The sequence below is a fragment of the Crocuta crocuta genome, unplaced genomic scaffold, assembly GCF_008692635.1.
Source record: "Crocuta crocuta isolate KB4526 unplaced genomic scaffold, BGI_CrCroc_1.0 scaffold56, whole genome shotgun sequence".
NCBI lineage: Eukaryota > Metazoa > Chordata > Mammalia > Carnivora > Hyaenidae > Crocuta > Crocuta crocuta.
In genome coordinates, this window is record NW_027531334.1 from 6183713 (window position 1) to 6203595 (window position 19883).

Sequence of the window (19883 nt, forward strand, 5' to 3'; positions counted from 1 at the left end):
CACAGGTACAGGTAAGGAGTAAACAGAGTCGGATTCATCAGAATTGGGAGATTTTTTTTTTTTCAGACGAGTAGACAGGGAAATCTGTGGGGATATATAAGGAAGTGTTACAATTATGGACCATGACCTCTAAGCCCAATCAAGATGGAAGCAAGGACCTGAGTGGGGGGAAGGGCAGTGAATAACGGTGGGCGTACCGACTCTGCTTCATTCCTAAACATCCAAATCCAGCAGCACAAATAATCCCCTAAAAACTCAAGACTCATCAAAATGTCTTTTACCTGAACTCAAGTGATGGTATTCAAAATTACGAATAAAAATTCTTTTACACATTTTTTTCGTATAGGGAACAACAATTAAATGTGTGTTATCATTGCTCAAGGCAAGAAAACAGCAGTAGTCTGTTCCTGACTAAACGCGTCAATGCTTAAAAATATTCTGAGTCAATATTTAATTAACAAATTGCCATGCTCATTTCACAGATGGCATGATATGAGAAGGTTATCTATAGAATGAAGAATTAAAGAATTCCTGCCAGGAAACCATGGGAATTTAATATATATATGTTATCAGGATTATCAAAACCATAAACAGAGGAAACTGAAAGATTGAGCAGCAATCACTGAGAACATCCTTGTGTCAGAATATCTAAAGAAAGCAGCTTATGTAGAATGCAGGAGACTTCTCCTCTGCAGTCTAAATCTGGAATGTAATAAAATATTTCATACACAGTAGGCGTAAAACAAGCATTTATTCAGTGAGTTGAATGAATGACTGCACGATGATGATTAGTCGTCTTTCCAACGTGGCATTTATATGTAACGCGGTCTCCCGAGCGAAACGCCCGCCCCATGTCGGTTCATGGCTGGTCAGAGTGCGGAGGCTTCTGCTTGTTCTTGCACTGCGATTCCCCAGCCATGCAGGGCTTGCAGCTCATTGCACTGATGATCTTTCGTGCCCTGTGTCCTGCAAATACTATTCTTTTGGTCTGAAAATTGCTTGTTGTGAACCCCCACATGGTCATCCCCATGACCTCTCACCTACCTCTAGCTCGTCTCCCTGGAAACTCCTTTCTTTCCAGCAGCGATTCGAGCATCACCTCCTCTGGGAAGCCTTTTCAAGACTGTTTGTGTCCCAGTTCTTGCACCTCCCCAGATTAGTGGAACTCTTCTACTTTGCAGGCTTCAGTCACTTGCTTAGCGGAGAGCCCTTCCCCTATTATCCTCTGTACCTCCTCTGCACACAACCCCTGACGCTGCCATCTTTCTCGGCTTTGCCCAGGTGAGGGCTGGAGCCTGGCATGGCTCCACCACACCCACCGTGATAGCACGGCACAGACCCTGGTGCCCGGGCCTGCCACACTGTGCCCTCTGAGTTTCAGTTGCTCCAGCCACTCCCAGAGTCAGATGAAGCACCATGCGGTGGGGTCCAAGTTCTGACAATCCCAGTCCTGGGTCCATGTTATATAATTTAGAGATACAAGAGAGGAGATTCCCAATACAAGATTGGTCATGAACTTTGACCAATGAGAGACAGGTAGATTCCTATCTCTTCTTCCCCTTGCCTGGCCCCATTCAGATGTTCTAAAGCACAGAGGTTTTCACATAGCAGGCTGGAGATGTCTAGTGTGACCAAGTAAAACTGTGTTTTACAATGAGTGCATTGCCCCTCTTTTTGCTGCTCAGTAAAGTGTTAATATAGGAGCTTTGGCCTAAGTTCTGATTTCTACAGAAGTGTCTGTCCTTCAAAATTCCAGAGCAGCCAAGGCATACCTCTATCTTAGCTCTTAATAACCTTTGTTGTGTTAGTTTACTTTTAGAGATGTTCGTAAGGGCCCAGACTTTGTTTCCCTCCATCTGATTACCTAGCATCATGTTGTGAACATAGTAGACAAGTGAAGGAATAATTGTTAATTAATGGCTGTAATAATATCAAACTAATAAAACACTATTAAAAGCAGACACTTCCGGTGCCTGTTGGTTAGAGCCTGTCGGTTAGAGCCTGGAGCCTGCTTCAGGTTCTGTATCTCCCTCTCTCTCCCTCTCCCCTGCTTGCGCTCTGTCTCTCTCTCTCAAAAATAAACATAAAAAAATAAAATGAAACCAGACAGTTCTTTAGGCATTTTTATTTTCACTCCTCATTATATGGAGAAATAAATCTGAGGCCATGAGCAATTGAGGGACGTTTTCCAAGGTCAGGCAGCTACTGAGTAATAGGGCTAGAGCTAGCACATCGTTTTCCTGATCACACAGCACTATTCCCTTAATTGAAAGTGATTGCTTCCATTCATATGAGAGGAAAACAATACCAGGACCAACCTGACAAACGCGTGTTTCTCCAAGCCACTTTAAGCCTCTGGATTAAAATATAAAACTGGTTAAGACTAATAGTGGGAGACTGTTTCTTTGGCTCTCTCCCCACCACCCTACAAAGTTCCTGGTGCCTCTTTTTACTGGGTACCTCAAGATGGTATCTAACATGTGATCCCAGACCCAGCCCCGCCCGCTCCCACATGGCACCTGCCATTGCATTCATCTTCTACTTCAGTTTCTGGCATACCTGTGGTCAGGGCTTCCTACGTGTGCATCTTCAGGTTGTGCACACAGGCAGAGCCTCAAGGGCTCCTCCTGCTGCTTCACATCCCACCAGCAGTGACCACTAACACCTGCTCTGGACCCTGTTTTATTCTTCAGGATACCTGTACACTCGGCTCTTTCTCCAAGAGCCAGTGCAGGGAAGCCATGCTCCCATAGTAGCCTGAAATGGGGAAAGTCTTCTCACCTCTCACCTCTACCACCATGTTCTGGACCTCCGGGGACAGAATATTGCTGCCCAGGGCTCCTAGAGTACAGCAGAATTATCTGTTTATTTGTTTTTAATCACATCTTGAGGTCTCAGACATGAATCTTCAGAATTGGGTCAAGGTAACTGGACAACCTGAGCAAAATCACATTTGTGGAATACAGAGGAGGTCCAGTGGAGGGGAAGCATACCAAGCCCCCAGCCCCATCACGACATGCTCTCCAAAATACCCAATGTCCTGGTGCAGGGATCAGCCCATGGCCTATCTTTATCTGACCAGTGAGCTAAGAAATGATTTTACACTGGGGCACCTGGGTGGCTCAGTCAGTTAAGTGTCCCACTTTGGCTCAGGTCATGATCTCACAGTTCGTTAGTGCAAGCCCCGTATCAGGTTCTGTGCTGACAGCTCAGAGCCTGGAGGCTGCTTTGGATTCTGTGTCTCCATCTCTCTCTCTGCCCTTCCCCCACTCATGCTCTGTGTCTTTCTCTCTCTCTCTCAAAAATAAATAAACATCAAAAAAACTTTTTAAACAAGAATGATTTTACACTTTTACAAGGTGGCAAACACAAAGAACAAAGAATATGCTGCAGAGACCCGTGTGACACACAAAACTTGAAATATTGACTGTCTTTTCTTTACAGAAAGCTTGTGCACTCTTGTCATAGACGGAGAACAAAATGCAACCAATTGGAAATGGGAACTATAGCAATGCACAGGATGAACTATGTAATTGTAAACCATAAATCCGTTTCTTATGTTCTGCAATTATATTAAAATCTTGCATTTTTCAGCATGGTGGTTACGAAAAGCACAGAGAAGTGAGTTTCCTGTGATGATGACTTGTCAGCGCCACAGCAGATGATGGCTCTGCCTTGAGCCATTCTGACCTTGTGCTGCCTCCAATCATAGCACCCGACCTGGCATTGGAGGGAGACTCCTTCCTCTCACACTCTGTCCTGTTTGCTTCCTCTTCTTCTTTGTTTTCACTTGTTTTTTTTCTATAAATTTTTAGGGGAATGGCTGAGCATAATGCTTTTCCATTTCTTAACTGAATGTAGTTGAAAACCATAATAGAAAAACTAAGTACCATCAATACTCCCACGGTCCAGCGGTGACCACGGATAACACGTGGCTGCGTAGTATATTCGAGTCATTCTTCTCTCCTTATCAGATATGTTCATATATATATTTAAAATCGTACAGGCAATTTAGTCAGTAGAGTTCTAGGATCACCAAGCAGAAGAAAAGCACAGGTGGCCCACTGGTGCCCCTAGTGACATGCTCATGGGGGAGAACAACAGTGAGCTTAGCGTGGAAATGGGGAAAGAGGCATCTCGGAGGTGTGGCTGTCCTGGTATTCTGGAACCAATGGGGAAGTGACTTACATGGGTCCTCCCCCCATCCAGAATAGAGATCCTCGGGCTTGTCTGTAGATGAGACTCTTGGGAGTCTTAGACCACAGGTTTCTTCAGCTCTGTCGAGAAAGGGATTAATCTGAAGGCAAACACAGTTTAGAGTCAAACTGAGGTCCCTGCTCCATCTGAAAATAGATTTGATTTCTGTCTAACTTTATCTCAGTTTAGTTTAAAATAGACTGAGATTATAAATATTTGTTTTCTCTTTGCTGAAGACTTCCTTCCAGGCCTGATCTAAAGGAAAAATTTAGTATTTTTTTCAGAAACGTGATGGTTATTTTTCATTTATATTTCCGTTGCCTTTGGAATTTAAATCCCTGTGCCCTTTTTGGCTGGTTGTTTACTAGTTCATCATTGGTAGATAAAGGTTCCATATGCCAAGAAATATTCTAGGTGCCAACAACACAAGAAAACAAAAATCTTGCCGTGTGCTGTTGGTTTATTTATTCATTTGAGGTTATCTCTCCATTTCTGTTCTCTAAGCATCAATTAGTGATACCAACAAAGTGATATCTTCTTTTGGCTTAGGAGAAAAAGAAGCTTCAACATTAATCCGGTATATAACTCTTAGCTTATTGATGTTGGATTAAACCAGTAAAAATTGTGACACCACTGTCACAAGTGTGCTTAACTTTTTTATCATCTGGTTATTTTATTTTGCTTTTTCAGAGTGGAATGACAAGAGGGGTTTCCATGAACGTGGCACCAGTTGTCAGTCAGGTCCTGCTGTCCTCTGTATGTGCTCTCTAATTAGTCGATTTCTTCTCTGAGCCTCAGTGTGTGTGTGTGTGTGTGTGTGTGTGTGTGTAAAACACAGCATCAATTTGTTATTCGTCAATCCCTTTTGCAGAACATTTGAAGAGTGAAATAATGTCCACAGCTTTTTGTGTTTTATATTTTCTGGAAGAGAAGTTCTTTGTATTATTTTAAGCACAAGTTCTCTGGAAGAACATGAAGATTCATACAAGATGGTACTAGAAATGCCACACTGAGAATGCAGACCAGGAAAATGAACCTGCCTAGGTGGTTGATGATGATAAACAACTCAAAGGCTTGCATTACTAGCTTTCCAGCTCAAACATCCCTTTCGTTATTCTTCAGCCATGATCCCATTTTAAATCCTAAATGAGAGAAGAGATTTGATTTGATAGAACTTTGATTATTTGGAATAAATACATCCCACAATAGTACCTGTCTCTTCCTTTCATCTTTCTGGAGACCAAGTTTTTATTTTATTTTGTTTTTTCATCTCTTCCCCATCTTGGCTTGTTGTAGACTGCTCTTACTGAGGAACGGTACAACCTAAGTAAATCAAACAAACAAAAAAAATCAAATTGTTTTAAAAACTATACTAGAAGTTTTCCTGGATGATTCTCTGGATTAACCAATGCTTGTCTTCACTGTACAAACTATCCCAACTGATGTCCACAACCTGCAGAATATTTGCTGTTCTCTATTAAGTTTACATACTTCTCCCTCCAGTTGAATTGTACATTTACCAAGATTCCGTTGTGTTTACCCCCGAACTGTATTAAGCTAGTTGTATTTGTTATTTTCATGATCTAATTTGATCACATTTTGCCAAAAACTTCTTAAAATATGAGTTTGAAAGAAAATTATTTTTCCCCAAAAAAGTTACAACTACTCAGGAAAGGAATATAAAAATGAATCTCAAAAATAATGGCTACTAGACTAGATTTAGAAAAGTAGCTATAAAAGATTGGGGTAAAGTAACAAAAATCTGGGATAGCAGTCAAATTGTTTGAAAAACGTCTATAAGTTCTTTTCCCATTTAAAAAAAACCTACAGCTGGAAATTATAGAGGTGAATTGTATATATGCTTTAAGAAAGAAAAAACAATATGGGACTCCAATCAATAGAACTGTAATTAAAGAAAACACATACAAGTAAAGGAATAAGAAAAGACATAAATCATTAGATGTACACACAGGAATGTGGTTGGATCTTAAAAGTACAATGCTGAATGAAAAAAGTAAGAAATTGAATAAGAACAACAGTACCATGTGTGTAAGTTTAGATTTGTATGCATGAAACAGAAATGCACATTTCTTAAGAACTCATATAAGTAAAAACATATGCATTAAACATACAAGGTATCACTGCCTTTGGAGAAGGAAAGAGACGGAAATAGAGAAAGGATGGAAGAGAATATATATATTCTCTTGTATATATATAGTATACAAGAGAGGCCCCTTATATTGGAAAATAAAGTTAATGTGTTATGGACTGAGGAGTATGGTAAATTCATCCATCTTTACCAGTTGTTCTTCCTTCCCCCCTCTCCAATACTATAAGAACCTAGAAAACAAGAGAGATGGTGACAGCATTCAAGGGAGGCCAACAGAATTTATAGTTGGGAAAGCATATGGATCCGGGGGTGGGGTGAGGTGGGTAATTATCTTAGCAGACCAGAGAAATTTGAAACCTCAATGCTTGCAATGGTGGAAACTAACAAGAAGGTTAGTTTCTTGTTAGTTGATTCTTGCTACAGAAGATCAATAGACTCAGCAACAAGACATGTCAGGTATGTCTGGAGGCAGGGGTGCAGGTATAATTGGAAATGGGAATGATCGAAATTTGGCTCAAAGAACAGATAAAACCTTAAGTCTCTTCCCCCAATGTATGCAGTCAGGTAGCTTCCCTTCTTTCAGTGACAGGGAAACTGAGAAGATTACTTTCTAGAGTGGAGGATCACAGTTAGTTTGAGTAGGAATAAGGCCATCTGAAAACTGGTGAATAGAGAAAACTAGTCTATACTGAATGGTGCATCTCTTCAGCTTCTCTTTCTCATGTGTCCCAGGACCCTGTCAACTGGATTTATATCTACACCTGCATCCCCAAACAGGACACGGGAGAATCTGACTCGGCAAGAAAAAAGACCTCTGGTTATAAGTGGAGATCTCTCAATGAAACGGTCAAGTCCTTCCCTACCACCTACAGTAGGCAAGCTAGCTTGTTCCAGAAACACAGAGTTCTTCTTGGCAACTCACTCTTGCATGTACATGGGCAGTCAAGGATCGCGAGAAGCCAATTTCGAATAGTAATTTTACATTATAAAACTGGGTTCTGGATTATTTGCTCTTTTGGGTTATCCACGCCTTTGTCCCCTTTCCCTTGTCTTAAGATTTTGCCCATGATCCTTACATGAATGAAAATCTATGTGAATCTTCACCACGTTCCCTAATATTAAAGTAGCCTACATCTGGTTGGCTAAAATAAGATCTCACAAGTGTTCCTTCCAGGAGAGAAAATGGAACTTAAATATGGAGGAAAAATGGATTCCTTTGACTCCAGTTCTGTAGCAGCTGGCCTGCCCTTTATCACTTTTCCATCAACTGGGAGCCTCGTGTAATGATGCGGGTCTTCCAGTTGGACTAAAATGGGAGATAATTGCATTTGGTTCAGACACATCTTGATTGGAATCAAGGTCAGAGTATTCTGTCATCTGCTCTTTTGAGTATGCATACGTGTGTAAATGTGTGCTTGTGAGTGTCGGTATGTATATACCCCTTACCCAAGTATGCACACGTAAATATGCACTACTGCAAACCAGTGGTATTTGTCAAGCTTTTTGCAAGGAAATATACCAGGCTGCTGGTGCACCTTGGCTTTTCTCCCTGAGAAATCAGGAATTTGGCAGAGCAGTCGAAACCCCGGAGGATGTCTCCATTTGCTGAACTCAGAGCCATCCATGTAACCGTCCAGCAAGACCCTGCCAATTTTGCCATCAGTGAACGTGTGACTGATGAATTAAGGCCTGGATACAATCTCTAGAGAGTATCTCTAGCTTTACTATAGGAAAAAAGAAAGAGAGAGGAAAAGAAATGCTTGGAGGAGGACTTTCTTATCATAGCTTTGGGTTTCTCATTAATCTTCCTTCCTGCCCATGATGCCCTTGTGCACTGTTGCCTTTAAGAGTGTAAGCTGGAAGTACTGCAAGATGAATTGAATTGTTCAAATTTCCCTTCCTTACCTTCCTATGGAAAGTATGAAGATAAATGTTCCTGCTGCAGACTAAGACAAAAGCACTGCTTTCTTAGGAAGTACATTAACCACACTTTTTTATTTTCTGTATTCTGATGCCTTGACACTTGAGACTTTGCTGGCCCTGGAGGACTGCCCCTTCCAGGGTGACCCAATTTAGGCAAAGTAAGCAACTTGCCTGGGAGGATGCCTTTCAAATGAAAACCAAGTAATTCAGAGCCCATATTCCCAATCACGTCCTTTACCAGGCTCTCACACTATGGGCCATTATCTACTAATCACCTCGGGACCAGAGATCAGATAACTGGGGAGGGCTTTTATGCCCCAGAGCCCATGGAAATTATTCAACCTCGTCAATTCTAAACTTACTTATTCTGCCTCTCATGTTCCTTCCCATGGAAACCAGAATAAAAAGTCTGTACCAGGTTTTCCTCCACTCTGTCTGCCTCCTGACTGAGCCTGGTGCTTCTCCTGGTGGCCCTCCATCATGCAGCATGCCCATCCTCATGGGAGTTATGAGTAACTGTCACCTCAATGGCAATAGACTTCTGATCTGTTGGCCTCACCACCCTTAAATAACAATAAAACCAATTGACACAGGGAAAGTATGGCATACTGAGTGGCAAATTACAAGAAACCCTCTCTTGAGGCATGGTTCTTCCATGAGACTTTCCCTGATCTCATCTTTTGACAATGAACTTATACTCTTATGAATATACGGTATCACTGCCTATGACTCTCTTTAGACACATACAGACATTTGGACATGTGCTACCTCACAATAACATACGTCTGTTGTTTAAATCTCTTGTGTACGATCTTGTTCTTCCAACTGAAATACAAATTTCCTTAAGACATAATTTCTCAGAGGTATAATTTTCACTCTGTTCCAACGATAACTAATGAATTAATGAATGAATGAGCAAAAGTAACTTACTAAGTTTGACCCAAAACTCACAAAGATCTTACTTTTTTTTCCTTCCAAAACTTTCTCTTTGCAGATCACTTTATATGACTTGTGATAAATTCAAAATTACAAACCTGGCTAAGTGTTTTCTTCAAGTCAATAAATATATAAGCCTAATAAATACTGAATTGTTTCTCTATATTTATAATAACATGATTGTATTAAGCATCCATAGCTTGTTTGCTCTCTGTAGGAACAGCAAAGCAATACTGGGTAGCGGTTAAGAGCACTGTTTTTGATTCATACAGGCCTAGTTTAACTACTGGCTCTACTATTTCTTAATATCTTTGTTACTTGACAAGTTACTTGATCTTTTAGATCTTCAGTTCCTTTACCTATAAAATGGGGATAATAATACCTATCCTCAAGGGATTTGATAAGGATTACATATACAAAGTTATTAGCTTGAACTCACAGACTGCGAGATCATGACCTGAGCTGAAGTCAGACAGTTAACTGACTGAGCCACGCAGGCGCCCCTAAAGGACATTGCATTTTAACAACAGTAGTAATTCCTGTGTTTTTGTTTATATAAGCTACCTTAACTACAGAATGGTGGAATTTAGGGAATGGAAAATATTTTTTGAAATCTTGTATTTCATGACTTTCATTTTACAAATGAGGAAATCAAGGCTCAGAGTGATTTGCCCATGCCACTCGGTATATTAGTAGCAGAATTAAGGGTGCAGTTCTCTCTGCAGTAAAAGAGCTGTTTTCATGATACCATACAGCTATCTTTTGGATTACCAATGATATCACCATTGCTGAGATTAAACATTGTCCTTCAGTATGCCCTGTCGTTTTAGAGGACAGACTTGAGTGATACCTCTTATGTGTTTAGAAAAGATTTTATGGGGGAAGGTCTTTAGTTTCCCCTTAAAAATGGGTAGCAAATGAATAAGCAAAAGAATAAAGTTGGGGTTTCAGGACACAGAGACGGCAATGTCAGCTAAAGCATGAAGGGCAGAAGTAGCAGGAGATAATCCTGGGACCTGAAGACAGTGAGCAGCTAGACAGATTGGGCAGCAAAGTGAAGGTAAGGCCAGCAATAAAAAAACTAAGGAAGCCAGAAGGTTGTTGAACTCAATGTCATGGTGCCTCAGAATGAGCCGTGTACTGGGAACCAGCTGAAAGCAGCTGTGAGAGCTGCTTCTCCCAACTTGGAGCTTAATAACAGCGCATTAGCAGTTTGAAACTGGCCATGGTGAGAGTATTTACACCATGAAAATCAGCAAGCCCTACTAACCAGGAATTTGTTTTGTTCCTAGAGAGCCATTATAGCGGCATATCTGGACAAGATGAAAATCTATGCTCCAGTAGCTGGACGAGAGCATGCAGGAGGAAGGAGAAATTGACAGGAGGGTTGGAAAGATAGGAACCTATACCACCCAGTCTATTGAGAAATTTTCAAGGCAAGTTCTCCCATCCTACTCTCACAGTAAATATTAAGTATAGATACATGGTCTCTTAATTTGAAGAACTCAGAGATCCTAACTTCCAGATGATTCAGTCTGGTTCTATACAAAGCATTCTGAATTTTTCAGACCTTGGCCCAATTCCAAAGTGCTTCAGCTGGGAAGAGAATGAGGATCCCCATCAGGAAAAGAATAAGCTAAGAGAAAGAGAATCTAAACACTGAAAATAATTTTGTATTACATTGAACTCTAACGCACATCTCCCACGCCTAAGGCAAGGTAAGATTTCCATCAAAAATTCCTGTTACATTGGCTTCAATCAGGTAGAAGGCTTTCAGCATACTTCACATCATGATTTTCATCATTACCACCAACACATCACCAGTGGCAGCAGCACTATTATTTATTGAGTAGTTACCCTAAGCCACGTCCTATGCTAGTCATTCAATAATTATTTATTAAGTGGTTACTATGTGCCAGGCTTGTGCTAGATGAATGGTTCTCAGTTTTCTTGGTCCCAGGACCCCTCTCCACTCTTAAAAATTGTTTAAGGCCTCAAAGAGTTTTGATTGTGTGAGTTATAGCCATTGGTATTTACTCTACTCAAAGTGAAAACTGGGATATTTAAAAATATGTATTAATTCATTTAGCAATAATAGTACAAGCCCATTACATGTTAGCACAAATAACATATTTTGGAAAAGAACTATATTTTGCAAAAGTAAAAAAGTTCTGAGAAGAGTGGCACTGTTTCATAATTTTGCAAATCTCTATAATGTCTGGATTAATAGAAGGCAGCTGGATTTTCTCATCTCTGCTTCTGCAGTCTAACAGTTACAATATCTCACACATGTAGTTTCCAGAAAACTCCATTTTGCACTTGTGACAATGAGAGCAGAAAAAGGCAAATTATGTCCTAACGTTCTTACTAAAAAGAATCTTGACCTCATGGCCCCTCTTTCAGAGTTTAGGGACCCCCATGAGTCCCCAGACCACACTTTAAAAAATGCTATACTAAATTGGGTGTTTAACCTTATGGACCCTACATTTTAAGGCTAAGTGTCTCATATGCCTCATTTAAGCCCACAAAAACCCTGTAAGAAAACTATTTCTGTTGCCTCCATTTCTATCATGAGGAGACTGAGGAACAGAGAAATACATAATATTAAGGTATTATTGTAAGAATTAAAAGTGGCAAAGCTAAGTATTCAGTCTAGGTGTGTCTGATTCCAGAGGTGATGCTCGGATCCATTATACAACCTGCTTCCCAAGGTACCACAAAAATTTATTACTTACTTTTTTAAAAGTTTGACCTAGATACGAAGGTTCAATCATCTTTTGAAGAGATCCTTTATAAAACAACTTCTAATCCAGTAGCTGTTACTATTATTTTGTCACACTTGAAAATATGATCCCAAGACAGGCCTTTTTTTTTTTTTTTTTAAGNGAATGTGTAGGGAAACTGACCAGGAAACTGGTCAAGCCTTTGAAATGAGCCCTGCTGTATTCAAATTAAACAAGGAAAAGGTTGGTTTGGTGTTTCCAGTCAGTTGGATTAGTGAGCTGCCATGACACTCAAGGTTCACTGTTCCCCAAAGATTCCTTCTGGGCTGCAGAGGTGCGGGGCACAGATTAATAGCTTCTCTCTACTGAGACCAGACAATAGACCTGGGTGCTAATTATCACTATACTTATGGGAAAAATGGATTACAGATGTCATTATTGTCAGAAGACCCAGGGACGGAATAGACAATTAGACAGTAACTGTGACATCATCATAGTCTATTGAAAAAAATTCTCAGGAGATTTATAAATACAGCTCTCCTTCCATATAATCTCTACTTTCTACTGCCTCAGTACCATTATTATGAGCTTCTTAGGGATGGCTACCACAGAATTCTTTCAAGAATCACAAGGTCTGGAAAGAATGTTCAAAGATCATCCAGAGAAAATCTAGCATTCAGCTGTTACAGTAGAGAAAGCATGAGCTTTGGGGTCATAGAAATGAAGGAGTAATTGCAGGATCTGCCAGTGATGAATTGTATGGTCTAGGGTAAATGAGCTTCTGAGCTTCAGCTTTTCCATCGGCAAATTGGGGAAGACAAAATCATTCTCCTGGGAATATTGTGAGGCTTAAATGAGACACTAAGGGAAGGGCATAGCCCAGTTCCTCGCATTCAAAGACAGATGTTAAAAAGACATTCCTTCCCTTTTTCCTTTTGTGTACAGTGACCATGTCATTTATCATTCCAAATGAAATGTTTCTGTGAACAAAGACAGTCTCAGGAACATCCTGGGCAATCCAGGGGCATGATCACCCTTTCTTCACATAAATTATTCTGGAAGGCAGGTGGCATTGGTACTGAAACTGTTTTGTAATGTCAGACTACTGCTTTTTTTCTCTTTCATTAGTAAAAAATTAATAGACTATATTTAGAATAGTTGTATCTTTACAGAAAATTGAGGAGGTCATACATACCCATATACCACTCCCCTACACACACAATTTCCCTGTTAACATCTTGCAACTGTGTAGTATATTTGTTACAGGTACTGATCCATGGTGATACATTGTTGTTCACTAAAGTAAATGGTTTACACTAAAGTTCACTCTGTTGGATAGTTCTATAGGTTTTGACAAAGGCACAGTGTCATGTGTGTATCTAATATTACAATATTGTACAGAATGGTTTCAACATCTAAAAATCCCCTGCGTGTCACCTATTTATCCCATGCTGCCCTCAAACCTTTGGCCACCATAGATCTTTCCATATCATGTAGTTAGAATTATGCAGCACATAGTCTTTTCACACCCCGTTCTTTAACTCAGCTATCTGCATTGAAAATCTGTCTGTGTCTTTTCATGGCTTGCTAGCTCATATCTTCTTATTGCTGAATAATATTCTACTTTATGGATGTGTCACAGTTGGTTTATCCATTTACCCTTTAAAGACATCTTGGTTGTTTCCAGTTTGGGGCCATTATGATGAGTGCTGCTATAAACATTCATATGCAGGTTTCCATGTGGATGTGAGTTTTCGATTTGGGAACATACTGAGGGGTGTGATTGCTGGATCACATAATAAGACTATGTGTAAGCTTTGTAGGAAACTGTCAAACTGTCTTCCAATGTGGTTGTACCATTCTGTCTTCCCATCAGCAAAGAATGAATCTCTGTTGTTCCACATCCTCACCAGCACTCGATACGGGCAGTCCTTTCATTCTTTCTGTTTCTCTCATTAATTCATGTAGTTCTCAATGTACAACTAGCAATTCTTTAATTATAGAAATCATTTTGTGCTTAAGTTAAAGTAGTTGAATCCTCTTCCCTAACCGTGGTCCCTAAAATCAATCAGTCATGATTAATCTAAAGAGCCATATTTAAGCATCAACATTAAGGAAGGTCATGATTATTTTTGCTCAGACAAATAGTGTTTTCTATTATTTAAGTAGTCTCTACACCCAATGTGGGGCTCAAACTCACAACCCCAAGGTCAAGAGTTGCATGCTCTTCCGACCTGAGCCAGCCAGGGGCCCCAACAATTTTCTTTCCTTTAAACTGGAAAGTAATAGAATCCAAAATTATTAATATTTGAATTTTCACGTATTTTGTTAAATTTTCAAAATTAATCACTGGAGATATGAGACACAAAAGGAGAAAGCTGAGGGAAAGGTTTTGCTATTTATCAAACACCATGGGTTTTTAACTTTATTTACTTGTTTGATGTCTTGCCTGTTTTGCTTTTGCTAGAGTCACACTAGTCAATTGTGTTTTTCATATAAAAATCTTCAATTAGAAAAGTAGTTTGTAACTTCCCAAATCTAACACCCGTGTTTGTGCTTACTATGATCTGAACAGATAGTAGCATAAAGCAAGAATGGAGCATGAAATCAAATGTTAAAACCAAATACCTCGCCTCCCGACTTCACGAATCTATCAGTTTCCTGCTCTCATCTCTCTGTTATGTTTTGGAAAATCTCATTAGCCATGTGACCCACATTTGAAACTGTGATGTCATCTTTGACTCTCTTCTCTCTCCCTTACTACTTAGTAATAAGCCATTGTCTTTACATGGCAGTGTTGTTTTGTTTTGTTTATACCATTGAGCAGTTGAGTAAATGAGAAAATGATGGCTGGAACATCTTGCCAAATGTAACTTTGGATGACACGGCTAGTCAGGAACATATAAAACTGAATCTTTAAGTTTCTTTATTTCATTTCATTACAGTAGTGGCTCTTATACAACCTGTTCTCTTTAAGATTTCAAGAAAATCTCAAGAAGTCACCCCAATATGCTTCTCAAAACCTTGCCCAGTTGCTATGGGAAAGAAGAAAATGGTCAACTGTTATAACACACATTACCTAGGAGAAGAGATGGATTTGCTACTAATGATTTTCTGTTAACACTTCGACATTCATTCATTTGTCAGATTAATCAGCGAAAACCTTGGAAGATAGGACAAAACTCACTTCCCAGCCTCCCACTTGGCCTTTCTCCAAATACTCTTCTTTGACAATGACACTGGTGGCAGAGTACCTTTCTAAATGCAGAGCTAATGAAATTACTCCTCCATATAAAATTGTTCAATGGCTCTCGTTACATGCAAGATGAAGTCTGAAAAGATTTTGGTGATTTGCCTCTGACTCATTTTTTCCAGCCTCTCATCCTTGGCCACTCCTTCAAGAGCAAGGTTGTCATTCTGTGGTGATTCTGCTCTTTCCTGCATTTTCTGTGAAGTCCACTCCCTGATTTTCACTTGATAATCTCCTTACTTATCTTCAGGACTTCAATTAGGCAGCATGTCCTTTCTAAAGCTTATGTCAATTACCAAGGCTGAGTTTATTTATTCACTTAACAAGAATTCACTGAGTGCCTTCACCATGCCGGCTGCCACTCCAGGGGCTGGGGATGCCGCTGCGATCGAGGTAGATCAAATTCTTATTCTCAAGATCATACAATAGTACTGAGGAAGTGGGTGGAGGGGGACTCTCACATATTAAAGAAATACATGGTAATAAATAAGTTACAGGTAAATAAATGGGAATTTCATGTAGTGCTATAAAAAATAATAAGAAAGAAAAAGGCACCATAACAGACGGACTGGTAGAAGTTTAAGCATGACAGGCAGAATAATGAGCCCCCAAATATGTCCACCTCCTAATGCAGGGTTGTGGGTATGTTATCTTACATGGCATAAAGGATTTTGCAGATGGTATTAAGGTTAAGGACCCTGAGATGGGGAGAGCATGGTGAATTATTCAGGTGGTTTCAATCAAATTATAAGTTCTTAANCATCATGGCCCTGGCATCATTAGAGTTTGTGCAAAAGGAGCCTCCTCATTTCCCTGTAGGTCCCTCCAAAGCCTGAATAGCGGGGACTGATCCCGCTCATCTTGGGCCCCGTAGCACAAAGTAGTTGTAGTGCCTCAAACATACAAGCTCACAAACGTACAGCAGCAGGATAGATGTTTGAGATTCTTTAGAAAAGCAGAATAGTAAGATTAATCTGCTTGGAAATACCAACTACTGAGAGCTCCCTGAATTTTAATTTCTTGCTTGTCATCATTTGGAGAACTGTTTTATGGCATATTAAGGGAAAATGATTTGTGGTAGTATGGTAATCAAGAAGCAGCAGTTTAGAGGATAAAACAAAATCGTTGTCTGGGGTCCCTGGTGGGATTTTCTTTAACACTGCTGTCATAATCAGGTGCATTTCTAGCTTAAAAAAAAAAAAAGCAGTAGACCTTGGGTGTTTATTGGATAAAAATGTTTCCTAAGAGTTAAGCCTATTTTGAAAACCGAAGTGGAGATAACGTGCATTCTATTATGGCAAGCGAGCGCTTGTGGAGGGGGCTCCTGTGCTGGAAGCTTATCTCCTATGAGCCCCACTCCACCTGACTGAGGGTGTGCTTTTATCATTTCCATTGCACAGAGAGGAAACTCAGCCACAGGAGGGGAGTAGGACCCCAGGCGTCCGGCTCCAGGGGCTACATGCCTAAATGCCAGGTGACAACCCTTCCTTCCCCAAGGAAGGGGTAGAGCCAAGAATGAAACATGAAGTCCCTCAGGAAAATGTTGGAGAGTCCATGTACTCAGAGGTATTTCAAATTTCAACTCTACAATCCTGTTAATTTGTTTCTCTCTGTAGTTACTGCCTGATGAAAGGTAATCAAAGAACCCCTTTTAAGATATACTTTCGACAGAGCAAAAGTGGGGAGGGCTATGAAGGCATACCTTTCCTGAAAATGTTAAAAAAGAATTGGCTTGATTTCTAACATTATGATCAGAAGAAGAAATGCAGCTGCTTTTCTCACTGGTGGATGGGATAAAATATTTTGAATTTAAATAATTTACTTCTTTTTATACATTTGAACTGTCAAGACAATTCCAATTTGTGATGTCATCTCCAAACATTTATTGTTTTGGTCTCTAATTCAAAGGAGTCTGGCAATATCTCTGGTTCAGACTAGTAGTTTGTAGTTTTAACCAGTCAAGGCTAAATTACTTTCAATCAAATTAATTCTGACTATCACTCTCATTGAAGATAACAGTATGAGATATATATATTCTTTGCCTGGTTCAGTTGCCTGGATGTTTTAAGTCAATTCGAGGAAAATAAATGGAATAAGCAAAATCAACACATGAAAATACCTTCATGTTTAATTTGTTTTGTATGTACAGTACTCCCTCCATTAGTTATTCTATTCAAATTACAATGAATTGGCACAGGGGGATGGCTGTCTTTTGAGATTGGGTCTGATGTGTCGGTGAAACTGAAGTCCAGAAATGAAAAATATTATTGAGTCCTTATTCAGTTCTCTTATCGATTCACTGGACAGCATGTGGATAAATTATATTGCATCTCATTTGTTTTTCCTGCTGCTGATATAAGAAAGTGTCTTGGCTCAGTCTGGAAGCTGGGAAGTACCAGGAAAAAACTCAGTGCCAGGAAATTTGATGTCTGGTGAGGGCCAGCTTTCTGGTTTATAGACATCTTTTTGCTATATCCTCACGTTGTGGAAGGGGCAAGGAAATTCTCTGTTTTTTTTAAAAAAAATTATGTCTAAAATGGGATGTGTAGGACATGTCTTAGCTTGCTTCCCTTTGAGCTGAGAATGGAAGCTTCAGAAGAATTCAAAGCCAGCAGAGCATTCATGTTCTTAGTGCTGCAGTGGAAGCTGGGAATACTCCAACTGCAGAGGATACAGAGCCTCAGGATATGAGGAAAAAGAGTAGTTTCTTTTGTTAATGTTTATTTATGTATTTTGAGAGAGAGAGAATGCATGCATGCATGTGTGTGGGGGAGGGGCAGAGAGAGAGGGAGAAAGAGAATCCCAAGCAGGCTCCACACCCTCAGTGCAGAGCCCAACTCAGGGCTTAAACTCATGAACTGTGAGATCATGACCTGAGCCGAAATCAATAGTCAGGCACTTAACTAATTGAGCCACCCAGGGCCGCTAGAAAAGGGTAATTTCTGATCCTGTCTATTTTTCATACTATTGTGCAATTGGTGTCATTTGTTCTGGACTCTTAAAAATGTTGAATGAGACTTTTGTCTTCAAACAAGTAGACTTTTATATAGCATTTATAAATTACATATAGACTTAAAGCAAATAAGAGGAGGAATGCCTAGGTGGCTCAGTTGGTTGAGTGTCCAACTTGAGCTCTGGTCATGATCTCACGGTTCGTGAGTTCAATCCCTGTGTCAGGCACTATGCTGACAGCTTAGAGCCTGGATCCTCCTTCAGATTCTGGGTCTCCTTCTCTCTCTGCCTCCACCCCCTCACTCTCTGTCTTTCTCTCAAAAATAAATAAACACTAAAAATTAAAAAAAAGAGCAAATCAGAGGACACCCTCCCCCACCACATACACACACAAATCACTTACCATTTTTTTAAATATATTTTTTAAATTTATTTCTAGGAGAGAGAGAGAGACAGCGTGAGCAGGGGAGGGTCAGAGAGAGAGGGAAACACGGACTCTGAAATAGGCTCCAGGCTCTGAGCTGGCAGTCGGCACAGAGCCCGACGCGGGGCTCGAACCCACGAACCGCGAGATCATGACCTAAGCGAAAGTCGGACGCTTAACCGACTAGGCCACCCAGGCGCCCCAATCACTTACCATTTTGAAAAAAAAAAAAATGATTAAATTAAGTCAGCCCAATAATTGGTCCCTCAATGCAATCAGTTTTTTTCAACCCTGAATTAAGAGTTGTTCTTATCTATGGGCACCTGGGTGGCTCAGTCAGTTGAACATCTGACTTTGGCTCAGGTCATGATCTCACAGTTCGTGGGTTCGAGCCCCGTGTCAGGCTCTGAGCTGTCAGCACAGACACGGAGCCTGTCTTTGGATTCTGTGTCTCCCTGTTTCTCTGACCCTTCCCTGCTCATGCTGTCTCTCTCTCTCTCTCTCAAAAATAAATAAAACATTAAAAAAATTGAAAAAAAAGTTCTTATCTAAATTCATTTTACAAGTAGACACTACATATAGGTTTTCTTAAATCATAAAAAACATTAAATACTCTGAAAAACGGAATACTCACCACTTCTTGCTCAGCTGTGTGGAAGCTAACTGCTGGATTTCCAGAAACATTATTTCACATAGACCAGAGTGTTTTCATTTGTTTGTTTTCTGATAGCCCATAAATTTCTGATAGTTTCTCATGGAATTATGTTTGTGGAAGAAACGTCCTTTCCATGCTTGTTTGATCAGATAACAACCTACCTACAGAACTGCCTTTTAGTGCTCCCTAAACCAAAATTAACTTGGCAGCTGACTTATAATGTCACATTATTGGTGGCCCACAATTCATCCAGCTTATTCCTTGTATTATACTGAACAGAATAAATGAATTGAAGTCCTCTTCTTTTTCTACTCCATATGTTACTTCCATTACAGCTGTGTGTGTGTGTGTGTGTGTGTGTGCGCGCGCGTATGTGTGTACAATCTAAATAACTTCAAATGGGTTGTGATAGTTAACTTGTGTGTCAACTTGGCTGAGCCATTGTGCCCAGTGTGAGGTCAAACATTACTCCGGATGTCTTTGTGATGCTGTTATTGGATGAGATTAACATGTAAATTGGTGGACTTTACATATATTGCCCTTCATGTTGTGAATGGGCCCGTCCAATAAATTGAAGGCTTGTATTGAATAAAAAACTGACTTTCCATGAGCAAGAGGGAATTCTGCCAACAGATGGCCTTAGGATTCAAACTGCAAGATCAGCTCTTTCTCGGTGTTCTGGCATGATGACCTTCTGCCTTGAACTGCAACAT